Source organism: Pinus tabuliformis, chromosome 2_1, assembly GCF_031772625.1.
Source record: "Pinus tabuliformis cultivar Carrire ecotype Pingquan chromosome 2_1, CPIR1, whole genome shotgun sequence".
NCBI lineage: Eukaryota > Viridiplantae > Streptophyta > Pinopsida > Pinales > Pinaceae > Pinus > Pinus tabuliformis.
This window is the reverse complement of record NC_142299.1, coordinates 150,400,624-150,424,565: the sequence shown is the minus strand read 5'-3', so window position 1 is coordinate 150,424,565 and position 23,942 is coordinate 150,400,624.

Sequence of the window (23,942 nt, the reverse complement as noted above, 5' to 3'; positions counted from 1 at the left end):
GGTGAGTAGTCTCGTGTTTGTTAACGGTATACATCAATGACCGGTAATCAAATGATTTCTCACATGGTCGACTTCAGATCATTTATTCCCATGGTGTAGAAATGTACCACGGCAGTCGATGAAGACCTCATGTTGCATCAGCATTCATTAGTTCACTTGACAATTGCTCTTGTTGCTGCTAGTTGATACCACTCCCCCTTATATGTTGCAGTTATTCATGGCAACATTCTATATGCTGGCACCTGAGTTTGCAGTGTAGTACCATCTTACTCCATCATGTTCATTTGGTACTTTGGGGATCAGTCTTTGATATCAGTGATCCACTCCATCCTTCAACATCATTGACATTCTTATATGTGATATTCAGACATGTACTTGTTCGATCGTGATCAGATGATCCATTATGTATTTTCCAGTCTTTTATACTTGTATACTTAGTGGATCTTCTTGTAATTGATATGTGAACATGCTTTACTTTCATGTTTCTTTCTGATCTCCTTTTGTGGCTTGGCACGCTGAACTCTCGTGAATTCCTTTTCAGTTTTTGACAGGTTTCCTTTCCATGCACTTAATACATTTTGGCCATCATGTACCCCTTATGACCTCATATATTAGGGGGCATCTGTTATAGCTCCAAATCTCACTCTTGATGTTTGTGATGCTGCACTCATGGCCTAGGGCAACCCCTCCTTCCAGGCCTGGTCCAAATACTTAAAAAACAGTGTTTTATTCCCTATACGCGATATTTCCCTAAGCTAAATACGTGTGTACGCAGGTCTGTGTATACCCAACCCACGTATATGTCTTAAAACATTTTAAAAAATTAAATCTCCTTAATTTCGGGTGGAGATCACGGGTTTTACTTGTTAATTACCTATTAGTGCCCGTGGCCCAACTGTTCCCAACGAATTCCCAACTAAAAAACTACTTTGGGAGAAGTATAAAAAGGCTTCAATGGGAAAGCCTAAGGAGGGGAGAAGAGAGAGAAAAATCACTCTGCTGAGATTATCCCTGACCAGGTCTGAAGATCCTTGTGCTTCCAGCACTTCCCCCATTACAAGAAACCCTTGTTTCCTTGAGTTATGATGTCTTTCCATTAGTTGAGATATCTTGGAGTGAGTCATGGAAGAAGTTTGTTGAAGGCTTAAGATTGGACAAATCTGGAGGACGGTTCCGCTTGGAGCCTGTGAAAGGAAAACTCGGGTGAAATCATTCCTTTCTGTACTTTAGTTATCTATAATAAAAGAAACACTTGTCTTGTTCTTGATATTAATCTTCTTCATGCTTATGATATCAATGTTATGATTTACATATGAATGGTTGTTTCAATTGTATAACTAACTACTTTTCAATATGCTATGAAGTTGATTTCCTTATGATGCTTGGTCCATATACTGTTGTGCTTTCTTGAATTGATTGTTTTGCAGGTTGAAGGATCGAAAGGAACTCCAAGAGGGTTTGGACCCTGGCTGGATCTTCCCAAACGAAGGACCCCCAGGTGCACCTCTCTTCGTGTAGTTTGTTTATATTAGCATCATGGTTGTGTGGAATGCTTGTTTTTCTTTGTAGATAACCCCTGATCTACTAGGGTATCAACCCAAGACCCTAAGGGAATTTATCCCTAAACACCCCTCCTTCGATATGGTGTGTTTTGTAATATGTTGTTAGTCCAATGCTCACTTTTCCACAATGTTTATTACCTAAGTATCCCTAAGCAAGTAATTCTTTTAATTATGTGCCACATGTGCACCTATGCATAATGCACCTCAGGATGCATGCCAATGTGGTCACTAAGATACAATTCTCCTCCTAATACGTGTATGGGTCCATCATTAGCTTCCTTGAAGATCCTCAACCCAAGTTAACTCAAGTTGAATGTCTAACCTCCAACATATATATTACATAGTCCCAAGATCTAAAGCTTAGGTGCCTCCTCTATGTGCCTCATGCTTCTCCTCCTAGGTAGGTACCTCTCATAATTGAGCAATTGACATGCAATATCCCTCATCCCAATCCTAGATTATTCTAGCCTCCTAATGAGGGCCAATTTTGCACCAGCTACTCGTAGCAACCTATGTTCTAAAAATTTCCCTTATTTGGGAAATTCCTATATGATGAGATGCATATCTAAACACATGCTAAAATGAAATACATATGCACAAGCATATTCTAAAATTAATATTCTTCTTCATTATGTTTTAGAATACAATTCATAAATACATAAAACATTGCAACATTGCAACATAAAATAAATACAACAGATAAATACTTATCTTTTAATTTATGCCCAACTGGATGCAGACCTTCAACATTATACCCAGCCATAGACCACATTGTTCATTTTCTCTCAACACTGGGTCACCCCCAAGTTGGGGCTTCAACTCCATGGGGTAACAACTCAATCAAATCCTAGTATAGTCCAGTACCATATTTCGACCAAGATACCAAACCCAACAGACTTCAATCGATAGGCTAACATCCCCCATCAACCCCTATATCTATTGACAGGGGATGTTCTAGAGTCATGTAGCTCCAGGAGTTATACTACCTTCATGGGTCTCCTAGGTACCCTTATAAGCCCTCACACAACCAATATCAAACCCAACAAACTCTAACCAATAGGCCCATGTAATGTCCCCATTTTCTTAGTGTGAACATGATCTTTTTATATGCATGCCATTTTTCTACCACTTGGCACTCACCCAAGCCACTTATTGGACTTGGGTTATATGCATGTGCTCGTATTTTAATTATTAATAAATTAAATGAGCCTCTTTTATCACCCATGGAGTCTCTATTGAAAATGGCAGTAAGAAAATCCTGATTTAATTTTCCCTTGAATTAAATTAGGAGAAAATTGTAATTCCACGTCACAAGATAACAAGAATGTGTTAACTAAGTTAGAAAGACTGAGTTGGCTCTGTTAATTCAAGTTGAGGGCCTAACTTGAGTCATATAGAGTGGTTCCTACTTTTTAGGACCCTAGGTTGAGTTTAATTTGAGTTGTAATAATTTAATTCAATCAAACTGAGTTAACGTCAGTTAAAATAGTTCCAATTGTTGGAGGAACTAATGGGAGGTCTAATAGTGGGGTGTGTACTCTGTGGTCAACTAGATAACTAATAAATAAGCCATAATTAACTTGTGCATGTGTGATCTACGAGCTACCTAGTTTATATTGGAGTTCCAGGGCAGTGTACTATCAATTGTATAATTATTCGAGTTGTAGAGGTGGTGCATGCAGTTAGAGAAGGGCCTATAGGGATTGCGCAGTTATGGATGAGGAATTTCCCTAATTAATAATGGCTAATTCCCAAGGAAACAACGCAAGGAAATAGGAGCTTGGAAGGCAGCGTAATTGGCTAATTATTGGCCAAAGTAAGCTTATGAGGCAGTGAGATAGATTATAATTGTGCAGGATTGTTCGGGCTTGAACAAGCAGTGTATTTCTTCTCTATTTTTTTATTAATGGAATACAGATAAGAAGGGGTTTTGATTAGTGGCTCTCCCCTAGATATTTCATCGTGGTATGTGCATTAATTGATTCATGTTGAATGTTTTTGATATTACTTCTGAATCATGAATTTCTTTCCACAAATGATTAGAGTAGATTCAAGTCTATTATTTTAGTAAATTACATTGGCAGTTTGAATCTACAAAGGAATTTCTACATGGTATGAGAGTTATATCACAGTAGAGAAGAGAATTCAAAGTTATCTTTGCAGGTGGAACGAGGTTGAAAATATATTCTTTAGAGTTAGCAGGATGGTGTTCTATTGTCTAACGCTCAAGTATACCCTTGAGGGTAGATCAAATTATATTGTTTGGAAGGAATAGATGGAAGCAGTCATGGAAGAAAATGAGCTAAAGGAATTCATTGATAAAGATGTCTCGAAACCAGCATCAACTGATGCCCAAGATCTAGCATATTGGAAGAAGAGTGTAGCAAAGGCAAGGAGGATCATATTGGAGGGAGTAAGAGACCATATTGTCTCTAATATCCATGGGAAGGAAACTCCATATGCAATGTGGAAAAATTTGACAGAATTGTTCCTGAACAGTAGTGACCTTAGGAAGCTTCCACTAAAATTTAAGCATCAGAATATCAAAATGCATAAGGGCGACACAATACCACAATACCTGGGCAGGTTCACACAATGTCATGATGAACTTGGGAGTGTTTGTGCTACGGTTGTAGAAGACGATCTGGTATGCCTAACACTTCTAGGCCTTCCCAAAAACTGGCACAACTACCAAGATTCGGTCAATTGGAGGGAGAAGCTACCAAACTGGGGAGAATAGTTTAGCCAGAACACCAGAGGTGGGACCTCATCTGAGGTTGAGGACGAGGATAATTGTGCCTTGGTTAGAAAGGAAAAGAAAGGGAAAGGAAAGAAATCCCAATCGAAAGGAGATTTTCGTCAGGCGGCAAGAAGAAGGACTTGCTAAATATTAAATGTTTTCATTATCATGAGCTGGGACACTATGCCACGAAGTGTCCACATAAGAAGGCTGACAAGAAGCCCTCAAGAGGAGCGGCAGGTGAAGCTATTGCTTTACAATTCGAGTTGGATTTCACCCTCATTGCATGCATGGTGAGATTAGTGATGGGTAGTGTGTGGCATATGGATAGTGGAGCCTCATTCCATATGATGGGAAACAAATAAATTTCTAACGACTTGGAGGAGGACCCCTAGATGCACATCGAGATGGGAGATGATGAAATATATAGCGCGACTAACATCGATACAATTACTTTTTAGAGGAAGTTTGGTTCTCTTATCACATTAAAAGATGTCATGTATGTTCCAAGTCTGAAGAAGAATTTAATTTCAGTTGCTATGTTGGAAGATCGTGGCTACGATGTGATATTTAGCAAAGGAAAGGCTTTCCTTTGTCACATGAAGTTATTGTGGGAGTTGCACGGGTGATGTTGCATGATCAAGCCCTATCCTTGCACTTGTGGGTTGAAGCATGCAAAACAACGGTATATGTGCAGAACAAGAGTCCTCATTGTATTATCGGGATGAGTACACTAGAAGAATATTTTTCAGGGAAGAAAACATATGTGTCATACTTCAGGATCTTTGGTTCATCGGTTTATTGTCATGTTTCCAAGGATGCAAGAAAAAAGTTGGAGCCGATAGCTAAATTTGGCATATTTGTGGGGTACACTAATACACCTCACAACTATCAGGTATACCTTCCATCTCACAGGATGACAGTTGTTCGTAGAGATGTGAAGTTCGATGAAGAGAAGGGCATGAGATGTTCCCTTGAGAGGTATCTTTAGTTGCATGTAGATGAGGATATTTTAGCTCCAAATGAATAACTTCAAGATGTTGTGGAGAAACCACAAGCATAGGAGTAAAGAGTGGAAGCACCCACTCATGCAGAGACATCTAGAGATGGAAGGAAGCACATTAGGGAAGCTAACATATTATTGCATGATGCTAGAGAGAATGTGGGAGCACCCACATCACAACGTAGGCAGAGGAGGTCACCAGATCAGTACACTGATACATGGCTCTGATGAGTGAGCTAGTTGAGACAGAACCATCCTCATTCGAGGAAGCAGTGCAGAAGCCAGTATGGGTTGATTCCATGGTAGAGGAATATGATTCCATAGTCAGAAACAATGTTTGGGAAGTGGTCCCAAGACCAAAGAACAAGTCAGTGGTAGGTTCAAGGTGGATCTACAAGGTTAAGCAAGCAACAAACGGAAGCATCGAGAAACACAAGGCCAGATTTCTGGCCAAAGGGTTCCCTAAAGTGGAGGGAATTGAATACGGGGTGACCTTTTCTCCAGTAACAAGGTATTCTTCTATCAGATTAATTTCAGCACTTGCAGCACAGATGGGATGGAATATCCATCAGATGAATGTCAGGACAACATTCCTCAATGGAGTGATTGAGGAGGAGGTGTACGTTAAACAACCAGAAGGATTTGAGACCTTCGATAGAGAGTCACATGTTTGCATACTCAAGCGAGTGTTGTATGGATTGAAACAAGCACCCTGTGATTGGTACACTAAGATCGACAAGTATTTCACCAGGTTGGGCTTCACCAAAAGTGAAGCAGATGCCAACCTTTACCATATTGTTGTTGATGGTAAATTTTTTATTATATTATTTTTTTTAAGCTATGGTTCATGGTCACTGAGTGACCGCTACATCCACAGGAAAATATCAGGGCAGATCCACCCTAAGGGATATGCCCGTCGGCCAATCTTAACAGGCCTAACCCCGAGGGCGTCGAGGAGATTTGACCCCGTGACCTCCCAAACTGGGAAAGTGCTTTAGCAACGGGAACTCGACCATTTGAGCTATCCCTTGGGGCTAATTTTTTTTATTATATTATTATATGTTGATGATTTTATTTTAACTGGTGATGATAAGTTGATAAAATATAGCAAATAGGATATTGCAAGAGAATTCAAGATGAAGGACATGGGACTCATGCATTATTTCCTCGGTTTGGAATTATGGTAAAGAGATGGGGAACTATTTATCTCTCAAGGAAAGTATGCCAAGGAGATACTGAAGAATTTCCACATGGAGAGTAGAAAAACCATGGACACTCATCTAGCAGGTAGTTGGAGGAAAGAGGATGTCACTTTAGGTGAGGAGGTGGAGGCCACTATTTGCAGGCAACTTGTGGGTTCACTCATGTATTTGGCTAACACATGAATGAACATGTGTTATGCAGTTAACCATCTTAGTCAAGCAATGGTTAAGCCAACCAAATTGTATTGGAAGACAACCAAACATGTGTTGAGATACCTCAGAGGCACTACTTAGTATGGTCTTTGGTACAAACAGACAGAGGGAGTGAAGCTTCAAGGCTTCACATATGCAGATTGGGTAGGTAGTCCATCAGATTGGAAGAGAAATTTAGGAGGAGTCTTCAGTATTGGGTCAACAACAGTTTCTTGGTACAACAGGAAGTAGAGATCAATTGCACTAAGTTCAACAAAAGTAGAGTACATGACTGCTAGTCAAGCAACTTGTGAAACTATTTGGATGAGGAAGATTCTTGTTGGGTTATTTGGTCAGATGATGGATCCTATTTTGATTTACTGTGACAATCAAAGGTGTATCAAACTCTCTGAAAATCCAACTTTTCATGATTGTTCCAAGCATATCAACATCTGGTATCACCATCTACAAGATTGTGTACAGAGGCAGATTATGTTGTTGGAGTAAATTCCTCCATAAGAATAGGATGCAGATATTTTGACAAAGGAATTATCAAGAGGAAAATTCAAGTTCCATAGAGACAGCATTGGGATATCTGATAATCCCTTTCTTGTTAATAGGGAGTGGTGAAAATGGAAACAAGAAAATCCTGATTTAATTTTCCCTCGAATTAAATTAGGAGAAAATTGTAATTTCACATCACAAGACAACAAGAATGTGTTAACTAAGTTAGAAATACTTAGTTCGCTTTGTGTTGATGGTGCTTGACCCACCAACTTATCAGGGGATCTCCCCGGTAAGAATTCCAAACTAGACCTTAGACCATTTGGTATAGGAGTCCCAGCAGAGGGGTAGTACGATATTGCCTTGACCGTGGTGGTGCGCAGAGGTAAGTAAGATGTCCTTGTTGGTAGTAAGGGTGTGACATTTGCAAGAAGTCAAGGAAGTTGCATTAAAGGATCTAACACATGGACAGGGGAATGAGTGTGCCCCTTAGAAACATATGACAGCACGCAACTTGAAAGGGAACACACGAGCAACAAGACATCACAAGCTGGAAAGCAGGTTAGCCAACAATCCAAAGTGATGGTTAAACCAACAACACATTTCGATAAGATTTACACAAACATATACAAAGAATTCCATACATACATGCGTACATAGCAACTACATATATTATTAGAGTAACCAAGATAGTTGAACTACAACAACAACCTATGCATGAAACGTGTTGGCTCTGTTATATTAAGAGTGAGATATCTAAACATACAATACAACCATGACCAACCACTAGTTCCAACAGTGGAACGTTATAGTCACTGTCGCCTACTCCTCCAAAGAGATGTACTAGATCTGCACTGTGGAGAAGCCAAGGTGTGTTATAATATACTCCAATCTTTCTCTAAGTTACACCTATAGGAATATTGGCTCCCAAAAGCATTTACAATGAGTTATGAGGTTATATAAATAGCAAAAGGTGAGGTGACCCTTGACGTTCCCCCTTTATGACTCTTCACCTACCCTCATGACTCTTCAACTACTACGTGACTGTTACATTCTACTATCGACGCTTGGTCTTTCACTTTTACAAGATGTTACATTACAATCTGCACATGCACCCATGTGAGACAAAATAGGCTTGAGTAAGCCATGTAAGACATCACTAAGACTCAGACAGTTGTGGGAAGACAAACTCTTCAACATCGTCATGATGATCGACAGTGGCGAACTGATGCCAAGCTTGGTGGTCCGTGATGGTGTCCATGCACTCTGGTGACATCCTTCTAAAAGCAAACTCTTTCCTCTGTTTCATCTGGGTACATTGTTTTGGCACCTTTGTCCAACTCATATGTTAACATGCACATCAGAGTCTTGAGTGAAACCAAACCAATAACATACTAATGCATAGTGTCTACGCTGATCTCCAAGTGTGCGCTGGTGACTATGCACATCAACTCATCAAAGTACATGTCTAGCTCTAGTCAGACTTGCTTCTTTATCTTCGCATCGGTGAGTGTACCAATAGATTGGATCACATGTGTGCGCACAATGACATCCATGCTCCTGAACACCCGTGCATGTGATTGAAAGCACTGCTCACCCTATTTGCTCTGTGCTAGCTATTGGGATGGGTCTATAACCTGTATGGGCACAGTTTCATCAATCTGTGCATGTTGTGCCTCCTAATGTACCTGTTCCTACTACGCTTCCTTCTCTCCTCTGTGCAACTCCTGTTCCTCCCTGAGTTTTCACTTCAACTCCTACAACTCCTTGTTTGTTCCCTCCATCTTCTATTTCTCTCTTTGTCTTTGTGTGATCCTCTTGTCATGTTGTCGCCTCTTAGCCTTAATCTCCAAAGTTTCTTTCATCATAAGTGGATCTTCTTTGAATTTGCAGCTTTTCTCTGCCTCTGCGCTGTCAACACTTGTAGAGTCACGCATAAACACAAGCATCGCTTCTCTACTAGCGAGCCTGGTCAGTACCCCAATGGAGTTACTTGCATCACCTCTCTGCAGAGGAAGCCTTTCTCTTATTTCGCCTTATTCATTTTTTCATTTTTCACATTTTCATTTTTTCAAGAACTGTGCATAACACTTATTCATTTCAGAGGTAGAAGAGGGATCCCAAATTATTGAGAGCATAAGGGGTTGTTCCTTCAGAGAAGTATTTTGTATATGCCTCTGACATACTTGTTAAGGTTTTCCTCCTCACCTTACTCTACTTGATTGAGCTGACAAGGGTTAACCCAAAAACGACTTACTAGAGTAGGTGATACTAGTTAGCGTGCAAGCATTGTGTTTTCATCAAGGTTCACTTCGAACATAACATATTTTCCATTGGTGTATCATGGACTGAAGGCAAAAAGTTCTCCATGTAGAAATAGGACGAAAAATAACAAAGTATTGGTAACTGCACAAGTCCTCTTATACCTTACCCAGCTTGTTTCAAGAGTCGCACACGGTTCATGTGAAACTAACCTATGAACATAAACAAGCAAACAAATAAAAGAGTGAAAAGCAAAAGAAAAATGCGAAAGAAAAGTGAGTAATGCTACAAGCAAGCAAGCAAACAAAAAAACAAAAAAGAAAACATGCATGAAAGCAAACCAACAGGAAGCAAACACTACTCCTACTCTTAAGCTAATGATGCATGGGTCTGCTCACGTGAAGTGATACTTCCAATGCAGCCACCGGCGCATTGGTCGACCCATTTTGGTGAAGGCGTGGTTCGCGAATAACACATTTGCGTGAACCAGCAAACATGACAGATATAATGATGAAGACAAACACACTTCGAGTTTAAATGTGTCCACATAAAAGAAATGGGTGAAATCGCATGACATGCACTCTATGGACTTGCCATGGTGTTTTGTTACACTACATGTAGATGTTAAGCATACAAATTCTCTTGACTGTGACATGAAAGCAAATGTGATAAAGGTAGACCACTTATGTCGCACAAGTGTTCTTGCTGTGTAAATGCAAGAGCGATGGGATCATGTGATTCCAGTGGAGGAATTGAAATCTAGGTGTTTGGTTATTCTTCAAAGTGAAGTAGAGAATGATGAGGAGCCTTACGTGTTTCAACAATTTCCTAATCGGAAGTGAAACCAACCTCAGGACAACGAGGGCCTCACATAACCATCAGATCGCGCTGAAGTGCCTCGATAGCCTTCGGGGTTTCGACTTCATCAATGGCTATATCATTGGATACTAGTGGCTTAGATAGATTAACATCGAGTGAATCAACATCGTGATCGAATGAAAAGGTACAGAGATCACGACAACCACGATCAAAAAATTCGAGATGTTAATCGGCATCTTCATGATTTGATGAATCGTGCAGAGGGGTAGATGAGAAGCAAGGATGTTCACCCTCTGTGTTTTCAGAAATGATAGATGATAGATTGGATGGATTTTCATAGGAAGATGTGTCCTCTCTACAATGTAATGACATACTGACATTTGATGTGTCTTGTGAATGATCAGAAGTAGAAACATCTAGAAATGAGTTTTCACATGGGAAATCAGCAATGGTAGAATCATAAGGGATGTTAGGATAAAGTGGATGAGGCACATATGGAAGGGAGTCATCCTTCACCGTAGGTTCTTCTTTAGATTCCCACACACGCTCATCATGAATGATAGTGTAGGTTGGCTACACACCACCAACTTCGTCAATAACTTGATCCTCGTTGACAACAAGTCTGGATTCTGGAACAAAAGAACAAAAGACAGTACAATACAGAGGATCAAAAAAACGCAGGGACGGAGATTGAGGGAACGAATCCACATGATAACCAGCAGGCTTGCAAGCCAAATCTATGCAAATATCAAGAGCAAGTGGGGAGGGAGGATGTGACAATTCAATAGATGTGTGTGCATGTTCTCCCACATCACTCTGCGGTGGTGGAAATGTTCGATGAGGTGAAGGCGGACAGTCAATTTTTACAGCAATTGTACCTACATGTGATTGCACAGCTCCATCACCGAAGTATGTTGAGCGAGGTTCGAATGATTTCAAGAATTGTAGATTTTTGAATATGTAAAGAAAATACTCAAATATTCCATCGAGAAATTCCCAATCAATTTCATCTTTGGGAAATCGGTAGCAATATTATAAAATCGTGTGTGAAATTGTTCAACGGATTCATCGGCTACTTTTTGTAATTTTAGAATTTCTTTATTGAGTGTTTTATAGTCAAAATGATTGAAAGCATAATCTATCTTTGCGACCAGATGAGAAAGAGAATGAATATATTTTTCAGGCATCATGGCACACCAATGCATGGGGTGCCCTCGAAGCGTGTAAGCGAACAACGAGCAGGTCATTTAATATTTAAATATTACATTTCTTTCACAGGAGCCTATTGGAAATACTGAGAGGGGGGTGAATCTGTATTTCCCTTTTTTAAAAATTGTTCTAGTGATTGCCAAAAGCATATATAGATAGGTATATGTATACAAAGAACACAGAAATCAATAGCTGGAATTAATGCCTTTATTAAAACTCAAGACAGTGCAATGAAATAAATACAATATATCTCATTGTGAATAGTTGCCAAGCTCCAACTTGGACTTCAGTGAGCCTCCAACCTCCAGAGCACCAACTCTATTTTGCAGTGGTTCTGCACTTAGGAGCACCTACCCCCAATGACTTTAGTCCTGTTCAGTTTTGAGGCTCCAACCTCTTGGGCTCCAACCCAACCTTGGTATAAATTGGTATGCTGCTACACTCTATTTAGTTGAGGTTCTCTCACTCCTACTCTCCTGCCTCTGCTGCTTCTGCTGCCTCTACAGCCTCCGCTGCTTCTATTGCCTCTTCTGCCTCTGCTGCTTCTGCTACCTCACACTCTAGTTCTTCACCACAACAACAACATGAATAGTTCTTTGTTTTTACTGTTTTATACATTCCCATGCCTCTATCCATTCGTTTCCACTTACACCGCCTCTTAGGCTTCCTCCTCAATCGTTGCAGCTTCCTCTGCATTGTGCAAGTTCACTGACTTTCTGGGGATACGTAGATTCATTAGACTGGTCCAAACGATCCATGGAGAACACATCCTCCCGGTTTACTGTAATAGTGCTCCTTTTGGCAATGATTGCGACATACACAGAGTTCTTTCAATTAAACAGAGATGTTTGTCCCAATTGCAATCATAATTGCCATGATTCACCGCTTTTCACTGACGTTCAGCCTTCTAAACCATCGGAACAACCATCGTAAGCATTTCGGCTTATAACACCCCGCACAAGCCAAACATTCCATTACACAGAGAATATGAAAAAAAATAGTCAAATAGACTAAAAGGCAGACTTCAGGAAATATTACAATCGCACCTATTCCTGTATCAGGTCCACGCTTAAATCGCAATCGACAATTCGTGACTCCCGGGGGTCCTTTATATATCGGACCCAAGACTCTGCCAATGGCCGACGACCAATCCTCTATTGCTCCGATGGACTGGATGCAATATGGTATTAAACCATAGTTAATATTCCCATCAGGTCCACAGCCTATCGCAGTCGGTGCTTCCAATGTGGCAAGAATTTACGTCTTGTGATATGCGATGGATGCGATCATAAATTAAGTCATATTCGTAATGTGCGGTGGGTCTGCGTGGATATGCATCGCAGTCGGGAGTTGCCTCTGGTAGAGGTCTGATGTGATATCACTATCGACGATCGCAATGGACCGCTTGACATATTGTAGCTCCCACTTTCGAAGTGCCGATGCGATACTTGCTATCGGCGATCGAAAGTCGCACAAGGTTAGGGCTCGACATTAACATAGACCCCTCATAGTGATGCGATGTGTCGAACTCGATACAACTCAACACTCCCATGTATAGAGTTTCAAGTCTGCAATCTGCCTCTGATAGTGTATTTGCCCTAAAGCCAAGTCTTCTGCCTCCGATAGTGTTAAGCCTATGTATATGGGCTTTCTGTCTACTGATAGTGTTAAAGCATGCGTACATGGGTTTTATGGCCCTATAGTATATCTATATCTATATATATATATATATATATATATATATATATATATATATATATATATATATATATATATATATAGATATAGATATATATATAAGGTTTTGTGCCTCCGATAGTGTAAAAACACATATGTATGGTATATGCTCCTCCACCTGTATCTTCATGCATATAATTCTTTTGTGGCCCAATAGCTCCCAATAATATAAATGCACCCATTGCTCCCCTGATGGCTCTGTCTGCTTCCTTATAGCTCTGCTTGTTCCTCTGTTGCTGCGATGGCTGTCTGCATCCTCTGTTCTGCTCCTCTTGGCACCTTTTGCTTCTCGAATATTGCCATATTGACATTAATGATAATTTGTGTCCAACAATCTCCCCCTTTGTTATTGATGGCAATATTCTTCTGCTCTCCCCCTTTGACATCAATGGCAAGGGAATGCATATGGACTCCCCCCTTCAAATTGCTCCCCTTGTCTTGCTACATCTTTATGAATGAACTTGAGACTGTGATGATAAAGAAATAACGCCCATCTTTTGACATAGATGTTCGAATGCTTCTCGAGGAAGAGGTTTTGTGAAAATATCATTTATCTGCTCCTTAGTACTGATATATTCCAGGACGATGTTTTTTTCAACTACTTGCTCACGGAGGAAATGATACTTGATTGGTATGTGTTTGCTTCTTGAGTGCATCACTGGATTTTTGTTGAGACTGATAGCACTTGTGTTGTCACAATAGACAGTAATCAGTTGATTTGTACATATGTCGACATCTTTTATAGCTTCCTTCATCCATAGTATCTGAGTACAACAGTCTGCTGCATCAATATACTCGACTTCGGCTGTGGATAATGATATGGATGATTGTTTTTTGCTGAGCCAAGATACTAAATAGTCTTCTAGGAAGAATGCATTTCCACTAGTACTTTTCTGATCATCTATACTTCCAACCCAATTAGCATCGATGTATGCAGTTACAATCAGTGTTGAGCTCTTTGGGTACCAAAGATTGAATCAAAAGTTCCTTTCAGATATCTGAGAATTCTTTTTATAGCTAATGAATGGGATTGTTTGGGAGCAGATTGAAACCTTCCCACCATTCCTACTGCCTACAGTATGTCTGGTCTTGCAGCTGTTAAGTATAGAAGGGCTCCAATAATTTACCTGTGATGAGTTGCATCTACTAGAGGGGAGTCATCATCTTTGCTCAATTTGCAGTTTGTGGTCATAGGTGTGCTCATGGGTGCACAGTCCTCCATTCCATATCTTTTGAGCATGTCTTTTAGATATTTGGTTTGAGATATATACAGTCCTGCTCTAGTTTGAGATACTTGAATTCCAAGGAAGTGAGACAGATCTCCTATCATTAAAATCTCAAACTCTTTTGACATGTTTTGAGAAAATTCATGGCTCATTTCATCATTATTGCTAGCAAAGATCAGATCATCAACATAAGCAAGAGTAACTAATAACTTACCTTCATCTGTCTTTATGTATAGATTACTTCCAGTCACTTCCTTTTTGAAGCCTTGTTGTTGTAGATAGTGATCCAATCTTGCATACCAAGCTCTAGGAGCTTGTTTCAACCCATATAAAGCCTTTTTCAACTTACAGACTAAGTTCTTTCCTTCTGTTAGATCAAAACCTTCTGGATACTCCATGTAGACTTCTTCCTTGAGTTATCCATTTAGAAATGTTGATTTCACGTCCATTTGAAAGATTTTGAATCCTTTTGAGCAAGAAAATGCCAAGAACATCCTGATAGCTTCCATATGGGCTACTGGTGCAAATGTCTCTTCAAAATCAATTCCTTCAATTTGTGAATAGCCTTTGCAGACAAGCCTTGCCTTGTTTCTGATAACCTGTCCTTCCTCATTCATTTTATTTTTAAACACCCATTTGGTTCCTATTATGTTTTTGTCCTTTGGACGAGGTACCAACTCCCATGTCTTGTTCTTCTCAATTTGGGACATTTCTTCTTCCATGGCTTTTACCCAATGAGGATCCTTACTTGCTTCTACAAATGTTTCTGGTTCTATCATAGATAGAAGGGCAATGACTTTTCTCTTGGGTGTAATTGTTATCCTTCTTCGGGTCTGCACACCTTCATCTCTGTCGCCAATAATCTGCTCTTCTGGATGATCTCTTTGGACAAACTTCATCTTTGAAGGGGTATGAGGTGGTTCTTTCTCCTCTTCTTCTTCCTCATCTATTTCTTCTTCTTCAGGTTCTTCTTCTTTAGGTCCTTCTTCTTCAATGAAAAAATCATCTTCATATTCTTCAATTTCTTTTTCTGGAAGTCCTTCATCAACCTTTACATCAATGCTTTCCACTATTTTCTTCAGTCGAAAATTGTAGCACTTGTAAGCCTTGCTCCTTGTAGAGTATCCAAGAAATATCCCTTCATCAACCCGAGAATCAAACTTTCCTGGTGAGCCATCATTGATTTTTATGAAGCACTTGCTTCCAAAGATCTTGAAGTACTTTACTGAAGTTGGTCTTCCTTTCCATAACTCATAAGGTGTTTTTTCATAGTTTGGTCTCAATTGAGTTCGATTTAATGTATAGAAAGCCATCCCTACTACTTCTCTCCAGAATTTCGACTGCAAGTCTGCTGCTAGTAACATTGTTTGGTTTCTTATTTCAACTACCCCATTTTTCTGAGGTGTTCTGGCAGTAGAGAATTCCCTTTTAATTCCATGAATATTACAGAACTTACTAAACTCGTTTGATGTGAATTCTCCCCCTCTGTCTGTTCTGAGGCACTTAATTTTTGAATCTTTTTCATTTTCTACAAGGGCTTTTAGATTCTTAAAACATTCAAAAGTTTCAGATTTATACTTTATAAAATATATCCACATCATTCTAGTATAGTCATCAACAAATAACACAAAGTACCTTTCTCCTTGGAGTGCCTGATTTCTAGTTGGTCCACATAGATCAGCATGGATGATCTCCAAGGGCTTTGATGTAGAGAGCTCCTTTGTCTTGTGGTTGGTTCTGGTTTGCTTTCCATGTTGACATGGACCACATACTCCTTGATTTGGTTTGAACAACCTTGGGATGTCTCGTACAGCTCTAATCTTGCTGATATTGACCAGATTTTCGAAGCTTGTATGTCCAAGTCACTTGTGCCACAACCAACTTTCATCTGTCTAACTCAAGTAGCATTTATTTTCTTGAATCTTGTTTAGAATGTAAATGTTGTCTGGTGTTCTAACCCCTTTCGCCACAAGTTCCCCTGAGGAAGAGTTCCTTATTTCACAGTCTTTGGTGCTGAAGACAACCTTATGTCCTTGATCAAAGATTTGGTTGACACTCAGGAGATTGTGTCTGAGCCCATCTACTAGCAGAGCATCTTGAGCTTTTCCTTTTCCATTGATTAGAGTAACAGTTCCTTTTCCTGCAATTCTGGCAAATCCACTTCCAAAGGACACGTTTCCTTCCTTTTTGCTCAATTAGACAAACTTCCTTTTGTCTCTTGTCATGTGTCTGGAGCACCCGCTATCCACAAACCAATGATTTCCATTATTTTGAGCATATAGAGCTATGGAATTCTTACTACTCGTCTTTCTTCCTTTGAGTGGGCAGTTTTGTTCATAGTGTCCATTATTGTAGCATAATGAGAAAATCAGATCGAATTTGGTCAAGGGATCAAATGAATTGAAGGTTTTGATTTGTCCCTGCCTTTTGGGGGCATGTGAATTGATTATTCGGTCCTTTAGCTTAAGCGTTTCACTTCTACGGGCCATGCAATGTCTGGCTTGATGACCAAAGTTTTTACAGTGAAAATAGTGTCCAAGAAAGATGGTTTTGTACCTGTTGAAGTAGCCATGGTTTGAGTCGATTTTCTTCCTAGGAATTACTCCTGCCTCATTCTTTGGATTTGAGATGGGCCCTTGGTGGAGTACAAGTTTGTATTTTCTATAGTATCCATGATTCAACTCCACATTCTTCTTTGGAGTAATTCTCTCTTCATTCTTCGGATCTGGGATGGGCTTTTGATAACATACTTTTTCTTCTTTTGGATTGCAGGAAAGTGCATCAACATAGCTTTTCGCACTATTCTTAGTGCTTGAGGATTCTCCTTTGAAACCTATTCTAGACTTGTCATGTTAGGGTTTCTGACTTTTTAGAATAGTCTCAAGTATTTGAGAGCTTTTACAGCCCTTTTTAATTTGCTCCAACTCCTTTCTCAAAGACACTATTTCAGCCTCACGTTCTTCACAAGTCTCTCCTTTTTCTTTTAACTTTGCTTCCAAGAGATCTTCTCTCCTTTTTGTTTCCTCGTTTTCCACCTTGAGAGAGATGATTTTATTTCGTAGTTTTTCATTTTCTTCAATGGCACTAATTAACAGTCATCGATATTTCCTTCCAGCCCTGAGTCATCATCATTTGTGAATGCCATGAATAATTTTTCTTGGCTTTCATCATGGTCACTTTCCACATCTGATTTCTTTTTGATGACCATAAACTCATCCTCATCGGACTCATCTTGCTTAGAGAAGAAGTTCTTCTTATGGAACCCTTTCTTTTTGTGTGCCATTCTTTTATAATTTCCTTCATCATCACTATCATGTTTATGAGGAAATTTTGCTGCACAATGACCTATTTTTCCACACATAAAATAGATAAGAGGGTACTTGCCTTTAAGCTTAGATCCTTTCTTAAGATTTCATACAAATTGAGCCAATTCAGATTCCACATTGGACTCATCACTATAGTCATTCCTTTCTTTCCCATTCTTTAACTTTGAAGCCTTGAATGCTACATCTTTGGGGCTAGGGCAACCTTTCCTCATCTCATAGGCAGTGAGGATTACATGGAGTTCATCCATCTTGAGGGGCACCTAGATCCTTTGCTTCTTCTGTGGCACTTATTTTGGAGTCAAATCTGTCTGGAAGAGATCTTAATACTTTTTGAACAATGGCAATTTCTTCAATTTTTTTGTCCAATCCTTTAAGGGAGTTGACCACTTCAGCTACTCAGAGGAGGTATGCTACAATATCTTCTTCATCTTCCATCCTCAGGCTTTCAAATTGTCTTCTATGAGTTTGAAGCTTTTCCTTCTTGACTTTTGAGTCTCCATCGTATAAGCCAACTGGCTTGTCCCACCTTTCTTTGGCAGAGTCACAGTTCATGACTTTTGTGAACTCAGAATTAGTGATTCCACTAGTGATGGAGTTTAAGGCCTTTACATTTGCAATGTAGGCTTTCCTCTTGTCTTGATCTGTTGGAAGAGTGGTAGGCATATGATACTCATTTTGAACAAAATTCCAGACTTTAGGTCCAAGGGACATTAAGTAGTAGGTCATTCTCTTTTTCCAAAAACCAAAGTTAGTGCCATCGAACAAAGGAGGCCTTCCTGATGCTTCGTGATTTCTCATCATGGCTATGGATCCTTCTTCAAGCTGTTAAGCTAGCATGAAGAAGCCAGCTCTGGTACTAATTGTTGGAAATACTTGGGGGGGGGGGTGAATTAGTGTTTCCCTTTTTTTTTTAATTGTTCTAGTGATTGCCAAAAGCATATATAGATATGTATATGTATACACAAAACACAGAAATCAACAACTGGAATTAATTCCTTTATTACAACTCAAGACAGTGCAATGAAATAAATACAATATAAGTATATATCTGATTGTGAATAGTTTCCAAGCTCCAACTTGGACTTCAGTGAGGCTCCAAACTCCAGAGCACTAACTCTGTTTTGCAGTGACTCTGCACTTAGGAGCACCTACCCCCAATGACTTCAGTCCTATTCAGTTTTGAGGCTCCAACCTCTTGGGCTCCAACCCAACCTTGGTATAAATTGGTATGCTGCTACACTCTATTCAGCTGAGGTTCTCTCACTCCTACTCTCCTGCCTTTGCTGCTTCTATTGCCTCTACAGCCTCCGCTGCTTCTACTGCCTCTTCTACCTCTGTTGCTTCTGCTACCTCACACTCTGGTTCTTCAACACAACAACAACATGAACAGTTCTCTGTTTTTGCTGTTTTATACATGCCCATGCCTCTGTCCATTCGTTTCCGCTTACACCGCCCCTTAGGCTTCCTCTGCACTGTGCAAGTTCATTGAATTTATGGGGATACATAGATTCATTTGACTGGTCGAAACGATCCACGGAGAACACATCCTCCCAGTTTACCGTAACAGTGCTCCTTTTGGCAATGATTGCGGCATACACAGAGTTCTTTCAATTAAACGAAGATGTTTTGTCCTGATCGCAATCATAATTTCCATGATTCACCCCTTTTCACTGACGTTCAGCCTTCTGAACCGTCGAAACAACCATCGTAAGCCTTTCAGCTTAAAACACCCCGCGCAACCCAGACATTCCATTATACAGAGAATATGAGAAAAAAAAATCAAACAGACGAAAAGGTGGACTTCAAGAAATATTACAATTGCACCTATTCCTGTATCGGGTCCGCGCTTAAATCGCAATCGGCGATACGTGACTCCCGGGGGTCCTTTATATATCGGACCAATGACTCCGCTAATGGCCGACATCCAATCCTCCACTACTCTGATGGATTGGATGTGATATGGTATTAAACCATAGTTAATATGCCTATCGGGTCCACAGCCTATCGCAGTCGGTGCTTCCAATGTGGCAAGGCTTTACGGCTTGCGATATGCGACGGATGCGATCATAGATTAAGTCATATTTGTAATGTGCGATGGGTCCGCGTGGATATGCATCGCAGTCGAGAGTTGCCCCTGGCGGAGGTCCGATGCAATATCGCTATCGGCGATCGTAATGGACCATTTGACATATTGTAGCTCCCACTTCCGAAGTGCCAATGTGATACTCGCTATCGGCGGTTCCCTGTCAAAGGGACAATAGTTAATTTCATCTTGTCTTTTCCTTTGGAATGGCGATCTTCCGTTTTCTTCTTTTTCTGCATAGGAAAAGGGTAATTATTAGTCATTTTACGTTGCACACAAATCTTCTAAACTTTATCGTAATCTTTCACCATATACTTATTTCATAATGTAAAGAAGTTATAAATTTAAGGAAAAGATGACAAAATAAGTGGTAATTATATACCTTGTTTAGTGCTCAACACATCCCCCTACTTACCCTTTTTCATGCCCTCATGAAAACATTATAATTGACATGCAAGGTAGTTAGGGAATAGGCTGGAGAAGGGATCTCATGAGGTGGTCTACAACCATGATGGCTAGCTAGGAATTCAAAAAAATGTCTTGTCTGACCTTTAGGCATTTCATATAAGGCTTGATATCCTCATGCATGGTGCCAAATAATTGGACTTCTGAACCTACAACCTAACCAAAATGGGCCTTCTCTCAAAATGAGGTCACCATAGATACCCAAGTGGTCAGTAGCTAGCTTAAAGTTCTCATAATTGAATGGTTGTCGGTTTTGGATGTTCAGATTAGAAGTCTGGTATTGAAATTTGGCTGCTGCTATGGCAAGGTATTTGATAGTAAAGAAGTATTCTACCCCTTGCTGGATGACTGTTGTGTGAATAGGTCCCAATGCCTCCATCACTCCCTGAGTTCTCTCCTATGTTTATTCCATAATTGTTGTGGGTCTCTAGGTTCACCTCTCACCCATAAATCTAATCCATTCTCCTGTCTTTGAAAGACATTGTAGGCTTTAAGCCACTTTATTTGATTAAAACCAAAAGAAATGAATGCCTGCAGTTGGACATCGCCCACAAAAGGGCTAGGGTTCTGATCTGTTTCTCCATCTAATACAAGATTATGCAAATAGAATTCACATAACAATCGTTGAACTTTCACCCTGTAATGCTTACAACAATTTATGAAGTCATCAATGGTGTTTATCTCTATAGGTACTCCTACTTTGACAGCTTTAATTTTCAATTGTAAATATCTTTCCATTAAAAACAAAGCATAGTTCCTAGTAGGTGCCTTACATGCTAGAACATCAGTATACAGAGAGCATAAGGTATCCATTTGTTTGATGACTATGTCTAGTCTATAAGTTACCTTTTTTACTCTTTCTTCTGCCTTTCGCCATCCTTCAAAGGTCTAGCTTTCGGATATGTTAACGTACCTCAGCTGCTATTGTAATTTTTCATATTTTTCTTGACGGACAATCTGCTCTGTAAGTCTCTTTATTGTTTGTTGGGCTTGTGCCAAATCTTTCCGCAAAGTTACTGTCCTCGGGTCATTATCCAACATAATAGTTGTAGGTGGGAGATATACTTGGATCTTCTTATCACAACGTCTCATCTTTATGGTCTGAGTTTCCTTAGAGGATGGTGCCTCTGTTTGAATTTCCTTGTCACAGGCCGATATGTTCTATGTTTGTACTTCGACATGGACAATAGCCAGATGTTGTTCCTTTCGGTTTTGAATGGCAAGTTGGACTTGAGTCCTCTTGATCTTATTCTTAAGGGATTTTGCCTGGGTGGTTTCATGCTTTGCCACAGCAGCCCCTTTCGATTTATTCCCCATTTTCAAAACCCTTATCTGTTGTCAAAGTTGCTTAATTACATTAACCAATCTTTGCTATTCCTTTCACAATATTTTAATTTCCTTCGTTTTTTTGGAAGGAACAGTCATTCGTTTACTCGGGCCTGGGCTTTGTACCTCAAGTGTTGTGCCTTCGTCTTGGCCAATTTCCTTATTTTCTTCTCGGGGTGCTTCTTTAGTGTTCTGCGATCGGGTTGTTCAAGGGTAGAAACCCTAGCTTGCTCTGTTGCTTCCTGGGTAACCTCTTCCTCTACCTCCTCTTCATCGTGGAATTCTTCTGGTGTATGCTGACTAGGAACATATTGTTCCTCTTCTTCATTCTCGTCACTCTTCTTCCCAGATACACTCTCATCATGAGCAGAGTGATCCTCTTCTCCTTCCTCCTCGTCACACAGTTCTTCGGATGCACTTTTGTCATGAATAGAGTGCTCCTGCGGTTCTTCTTCGGTGTGGGGGTTAGGTGGGCTATGAGCTTGGACATATTCGCCCATATTGGCCAGAATCTGGGCCAATTCATTTTCTTGTAGCGGGTTTTGCAGTGGACTTTCACTGCGTTGCTCTGCTTCCTCTTCCTCCTGACTAGATTGCTCAGTCTCTTCCTCCAGTTCTCCTTCATCATTTTCCTCCAATTCTTTTTCGTTCTCCCCTCCTTCCAATTGTGGGGGTTGTTCATCTCTTGAATCATGTATCTCCACAGGTTGACTGATGTTTCCCTGGGAATTCCCCAGAATTCCTCAGATCCTTGCCAATCTAATAGGTTTTCTTCATTTCAGTGGTCTGCTCGACGTACTGGAAACATGTTTTCGTTTTGGGGCTGGCAAAGCCAGTCCCCCATCTATTGCGAAGATCAGTTCTCCCCAACTGCTATGTTGTTGGGCAAGACTGTGGCTGACTATCAGTCGTATTAACCCATGGTGGCTTACTATTGACTCTAAATGGCAATATTTCTTCATACTTTGGGCAACATCATGTAATAAAGAATTTAAAAACACAGGAAAATTCACAGCGCACTTTTGCTTTAATACAGGTAAAAGTTTAAGATGGCGTGGTCTTACCACGTCTTTCCTATCATCACAAGTGATGTAGCTCTAGATAATCCTTGCCAATTTCGCCCATGGCTCTCCGAAGGTTGCCAGTAAAACTCCCTTCCCTTTTACAGTCAGGTTCTGCCCTTCATCCTGGAAGATTTTCATGGTGTCCCGCAGTCTCACCTTTTTTAGAGTCCACACAGGTCCAGTGGCTGGCAGTCCCGAAACCTTTGCAATTATATCGTCAGTGACTGCTATCTGTCTCCCTCTCACCATGGAATAATGTTCATGCAGGTTCTGTAGAAACTTAATTGCCACCATCTCATTGGATTGTTGTAGACGGTTAAGATAATTTATCCATCCTACCCTTGCTAGGATCTCTCGTGCAACATCCGAGACCATCAACCCCTGTGGCTCACTACAAATTGATCTTCCTCCCATGCTTAGCACACTATAAAAAACACAGAGACAACAATGGAACAGGAGGCTATTCAAATTTTTAGCTCACTACTAGCAAGCACAGAGAAGATGACGGAACAACAGGCTATTCGAATTTCAAACTTACTGCTAATTTTGATAGAGAAAAACACGGAAATAGCTTTGGAACAGCAAGTCATGCATATTGGGAAACAAAATACCGTTAAGCTTTGTTATTCCCAAGTCATTAATTCTTCTGAATGATAAGCTGACACGTATGTCAGTGAATTATGGGGATCATCTACGCCCCCCCTGCAATATGATAGGCCATCCTCAGCCGTCAAATGAAGGAGCAGCGTGCTAAACTGCCATAGTACAGAGTCATAAAGGAACAACGTATACAGAAATGCCATGTTTAAAATGATGAGCGGATTTCCGAATTCGAGGCGTATAATAGAATCACTTAATAAATAAGGAAATGTTGTGATATGATGCGAGAATTGGAGGATAGGACAGCTGACGTGCATAAAAGGTCCTATGTGGTCATTATCGACTTTTACCATCATAATTGATTTGTAATTAATTTTCATGTATCAAAGGTTCGTAAGGGTTATATACATAATCTCATTTGGACCATTTATAAAGATATAAGAAGAAGGGTTTTATAATTACTATTGGTGTATAAGAAATATGACTTCAATACCATCAATAGAGCTCTGTTGCCTACAAGTGTCCATAACCTTGACAGAGTTGTTTATTTCACCCTTGGAACCATAATCCTTTGTGTATGCCTAGGAAAGTGTTGTGCAGTGTCAGAATGGAGGCCATTATG